The sequence below is a fragment of the Musca autumnalis genome, unplaced genomic scaffold (genome assembly GCF_047663935.1).
Source record: "Musca autumnalis isolate F117 unplaced genomic scaffold, ASM4766393v1 scaffold_4, whole genome shotgun sequence".
Classification (NCBI taxonomy): domain Eukaryota; kingdom Metazoa; phylum Arthropoda; class Insecta; order Diptera; family Muscidae; genus Musca; species Musca autumnalis.
The window spans coordinates 219,083,398-219,089,169 of NW_027411977.1; the positions used below are offsets into that span (position 1 = coordinate 219,083,398).

At 36.3% G+C, this 5,772-nt stretch overlaps 1 pseudogene; it reads left to right on the forward strand.

Moving 5' to 3' along the window:
- The first annotated feature begins 1,924 nt into the window (after nt 1-1,924).
- On the forward strand, nt 1,925-5,059 carry LOC141402296 (deoxycytidylate deaminase pseudogene; annotated as a pseudogene).
- The last annotated feature ends 713 nt before the right edge of the window (nt 5,060-5,772 follow it).

A 5,772-nucleotide genomic window follows, 5' to 3' on the forward strand; every position in this document is an offset into this window, starting at 1 on the left:
GTTCCATAACTTCGCAAGTAAAAAGCATTTGCAAGTACTTGCAACTACTTCTCATTTATCTTTTACTGAACAAGTTTGTTATCGAACAGCATTTTGTACAAGTTTGTACAAATTTTTGAGTAAACGAACACACCTATTGTTTCATAAATATTTTTTGTTGTAGTCTAGTGTTATACCCCGGTTACACTTAACCGGATTAACCCAATGGGTTTGGGTTTCAAATGTCAATGCCATAGCGCAAACGTCAAATAAATCCCCATAAAGTGGGTTATAGCGACAAAAACTCCAATGTAACCGTACTATTATAGCTCATTTAGACTAGGCATAAATCCAAAACTGGGTTTAATAAATCCAGTACAAATCTCATTGCATTTAGATATACCTTTGGAGGATTTAGATTGCAGTCAGCTGATTTTTGTTCATAGCACAATTACCAGGGTAGATGCATCAGACCATCTGATCGAATTTGAAACGTCAAAAGAAGTTGTTCTAAATTGAATTCGCCTCAAAAAACATACGGCAAATTACAAATTTATTGTATAATATTGAAAATGCGAGCACATTAGGCAGCTAATACTAACTAATGAGCAAATAATGAATTATTTTATCGTTTAGACATCGTAAATTTTTTTAGTAAAACGCCTGTTAGAAATGACAGCATAAAACGACTGAATTTGCTAAATTCACCATAGTCTAGTAAGTTTACATTTACGAAAACCACTTGATTTCAACTGTCAATTCCATTGCTTAAATATCAAATGAAATCATGGAATGTCATGAAACGTCAAATTTGATCACAATAATGCATTGCTGTGAATTGCTTGTTTACATTTTGTATGAGATTTTATTCACAATAATGTATTTTGACAATTACTCTGAAAATCAGCTTTTTTTGGCGCTGTACCTTATTATTGTGCCATGAATGATTTTGCAAATGTAAACCAAGCATGATTGTTTAAAATCAACCTTGTATTTCAAAGCAAATTTGATTTTTTACAATGTTTTACAATTTTTTTTTTAATTATTAAAATTGTTTTTTAAATCTTTTAGTCTGGTTAGCAGGCCGTTTCCCAAAGAAAGGGTGCTTCTAAAAATCCTTTCTGAAAGAAAGGATTGTTCAAAGATACTTTCTGAAAGAAAGGGTGCTTCTAAAAATCATTCCTGAATGAAAGGATGCTTCAAAGATACTTTCTGAAAGAAAGCGTGCTTCAAAGAAACAAAGGGTGCTTCTAAATATCCTTTCTGAAAGAAAGGGTGCTATTAAAGACCCTACCTGAAAATCGCTCACGACTTAAGCCGAAAACACAACCAACGTTTGAGTAAAGTTTTGCATCGTTAAGCAAGAATGCCAAGCTGGTTATCAACTGGGTTTCAAATGTCAATTCCATTGGGTATACCCAAATACCCCGTACCCAAAAATATTCAAATTTATATAGGTGTTATCGACCTAAAGCGAAGTACACAGCATCATTTTTGACCGCAGATTTTCGGAAATATCGGCAAATATCAAACTGTCCAGCAACCACTAAAGATTTTGTGGTTACCTGATGACTAGCAGAAATGAACGGCCACATTGGCAAGCAAACCGATTATTTGAGCAAAACTGACCATGTGTACTCTGCTTAATGAACCCGTTTATATCATAAAAGCCGTTTATTATACAAACCTTAGTTATTGACAATAATTGCCCTTAACAATATTTTTTTTATATTTTTGAAATTTTATGAGCCCTTTTTTCTTGGTAGAACCACTCAATAAGTTATTTATTAACAAGTCCCTAGTAACAAATTTTCAAAATATCAATGTTTCATAAAAAATTGTCATTTTTATATTGCATTACAGACTTAACTACCTTATCTTATTATCATTATCTATATAAATATATAGTGATATCAATGAACAACGGTATTACATCAAACGTCGAGTTAGGGTATAAAAGACGCATTTCTCTACACAAATTCAAATCAGTGATTGTTTTAAAGTAATAAAGAAAATATATTCTTGTCAAGGTTCTTAACAGTGCTAATTGTTGAGTGATTTCTATTGGAAACTTTGTCTGGATAAATAGTGATTTCTATAGGAATAGTAATTTCCAAAGGAAATTTGCTATTCAGCCTGGCTGAATAGGGATTTCCAAAGGAAATTTGCTATTCAGCCTGGCTGCATAGGGATTTCCAAAGGAAATTTGCTATTCAGCCTGGCTGAATAGGGATTTCCAAAGGAAATTTGCTATTCAGCCTGGCTGAATAGGGATTTCCAAAGGAAATTTGCTATTCAGCCTGGCTGAATAGGGATTTCCAAAGGAAATTTGCTATTCAGCCTGGCTGAATAGGGATTTCCAAAGGAAATTTGCTATTCAGCCTGGCTGAATAGGGATTTCCAAAGGAAATTTGCTATTCAGCCTGGCTGAATAGGGATTTCCAAAGGAAATTTGCTATTCAGCCTGGCTGAATAGGGATTTCCAAAGGAAATTTGCTATTCAGCCTGGCTGAATAGGGATTTCCAAAGGAAATTTGCTATTCAGCCTGGCTGAATAGGGATTTCCAAAGGAAATTTGCTATTCAGCCTGGCTGAATAGGGATTTCCAAAGGAAATTTGCTATTCAGCCTGGCTGAATAGGGATTTCCAAAGGAAATTTGCTATTCAGCCTGGCTGAATAGGGATTTCCAATGGAAATTTGCTATTCAGCCTGGCTGAATAGGGATTTCCAATGGAAATTTGCTATTCAGCCTGGCTGAATAGGGATTTCCAAAGGAAATTTGCTATTCAGCCTGGCTGAATAGGGATTTCCAAAGGAAATTTGCTATTCAGCCTGGCTGAATAGGGATTTCCAAAGGAAATTTGCTATTCAGCCTGGCTGAATAGGGATTTCCAAAGGAAATTTGCTATTCAGCCTGGCTGAATAGGGATTTCCAAAGGAAATTTGCTATTCAGCCTGGCTGAATAGGGATTTCCAAAGGAAATTTGCTATTCAGCCTGGCTGAATAGGGATTTCCAAAGGAAATTTGCTATTCAGCCTGGCTGAATAGGGATTTCCAAAGGAAATTTGCTATTCAGCCTGGCTGAATAGGGATTTCCAAAGGAAATTTGCTATTCAGCCTGGCTGAATAGGGATTTCCAAAGGAAATTTGCTATTCAGCCTGGCTGAATAGGGATTTCCAAAGGAAATTTGCTATTCAGCCTGGCTGAATAGGGATTTCCAAAGGAAATTTGCTATTCAGCCTGGCTGAATAGGGATTTCCAAAGGAAATTTGCTATTCAGCCTGGCTGAATAGGGATTTCCAAAGGAAATTTGCTATTCAGCCTGGCTGAATAGGGATTTCCAAAGGAAATTTGCTATTCAGCCTGGCTGAATAGGGATTTCCAAAGGAAATTTGCTATTCAGCCTGGCTGAATAGGGATTTCCAAAGGAAATTTGCTATTCAGCCTGGCTGAATAGGGATTTCCAAAGGAAATTTGCTATTCAGCCTGGCTGAATAGGGATTTCCAAAGGAAATATGCTATTCAGCCTGGCTGAATAGGGATTCCAAAGGAAATTTGCTATTCAGCCTGGCTGAATAGGGATTTCCAAAGGAAATTTGCTATTCAGCCTGGCTGAATAGGGATTTCCAAAGGAAATTTGCTATTCAGCCTGGCTGAATAGGGATTTCCAAAGGAAATTTGCTATTCAGCCTGGCTGAATAGGGATTTCCAAAGGAAATTTGCTATTCAGCCTGGCTGAATAGGGATTTCCAAAGGAAATTTGCTATTCAGCCTGGCTGAATAGGGATTTCCAAAGGAAATTTGCTATTCAGCCTGGCTGAATAGGGATTTCCAAAGGAAATATGCTATTCAGCCTGGCTGAATAGGGATTTCCAAAGGAAATATGCTATTCAGCCTGGCTGAATAGGGATTTCCAAAGGAAATATGCTATTCAGCCTGGCTGAATAGGGATTTCCAAAGGAAATATGCTATTCAGCCTGGCTGAATAGGGATTTCCAAAGGAAATATGCTATTCAGCCTGGCTGAATAGGGATTTCCAAAGGAAATTTGCTATTCAGCCTGGCTGAATAGGGATTTCCAAAGGAAATTTGCTATTCAGCCTGGCTGAATAGGGATTTCCAAAGGAAATTTGATATTCAGCCTGGCTGAATAGGGATTTCCAAAGGAAATTTGCTATTCAGCCTGGCTGAATAGGGATTTCCAAAGGAAATTTGCTATTCAGCCTGGCTGAATAGGGATTTCCAAAGGAAATATGCTATTCAGCCTGGCTGAATAGGGATTTCCAAATGAAATATGCTATTCAGCCTGGCTGAATAGGGATTTCCAAAGGAAATATGCTATTCAGCCTGGCTAAATAGTGTGATTTCAGTAGGAAATCTTCAATTATATTTATCTTAGCTTCAAGTATTCAATAAAACACCAATAATAATATTATTATTATTTGTTTCACATTTATTTTTCTTGTTACACTTCTCACACAGCATGGCCACAGCAGCACCACGTGAAGGTTCCCTGGAACGAGAAGATTTTTATATGGCGATTGCGTTGCTAGCGGAAAAACGTAGTAAAGATCCTCATAGACAAGCTGGTGCCGTGATTGTCAATACGGAAGGACGTATTGTGGCCGTGGGCTACAATGGATTTCCAAGTGCTTGTAAGAATGGCAACTCCAGGTTAAGTTGGAACAAGACGAACGACCCTCTTTCCTTGGATAATAAACATCTATATGTTGTACATGCTGAGGCTAATGCCATACTTAAAACAACTCAATTGGATATAAGAGGGGCCACCATTTACCAAACGCTGTATCCTTGCAATGAGTGTACCAAACTTATTCTATCTTCGGGCATAGAGAAAGTATATTATTTGCATAAGAAGAAAAATGATAGACGCACTACGGATAAGGGCTCTGAAAGAATGTTCCAAGTAGCAGGAGTGCCATGTCTGAAATACATTCCGGGAAATACATCGGACATCCGTTTATCTTTCAAAGATCCTGAGGATTGTCAGTAAGCAGATAACATATGTTATGTAAAATGCCTTGCTTTTAAATAAATGTCAGAAGTGATTATGACTATGTCTTTGTTTCGATTACACTGTGCAACATTTTTAAGGTGATCTTGTGCAAACAATTCGAACTGAGTATTTTTTGAAAGTACAGACCCAAACGACAAGAAACCCTAGTTGGGTTTTGTTGTGTCAGATCCAGCTCGTATTTTATGGCCCCATCTAAACATGGTTAAATTTTGAGTTTTTAAAGACGGGGCTATATCTCTGAAACCAATGCGAATATTATTATGATCTCTGAAGCAAATTTGTAGATAAGGACAAGAATAAAATATTTGGGAAAATAATGAACTCGAAAAACTACATTTATTGCCTCAAATTTCAAAATATATGCAAAAATTCCACAATTTTTATATATTTCGCATCGTATCTACAAAACCCTTAATTTTTTCTAAATATTTTCTTTTGGAAAAATATTCCCTGGAATGTAATACACAACTCTTCAGAACATGTCATTGTTGTTAAATGCCTCTATGTCGTTGTTTTCAGTACATTTTTCAGCGAAGATTTAATAAAAATGTCAATAATGTGGTGAAATCCGAAATGCGAGAATAAACTGTTGGTGTGAACTGTGTTTGAAATACGTGTTGTAAAAGATATGATGCAAAATACCGCTGAAACAACATGAAGTAAGCATTTTAGAGTTTCAGAATGTTCTAAAGAATTGTTGAGAACTTTATTTGGAAGATTTTTGCAAAAGGTTACTTGGTTCAACTCCCAATA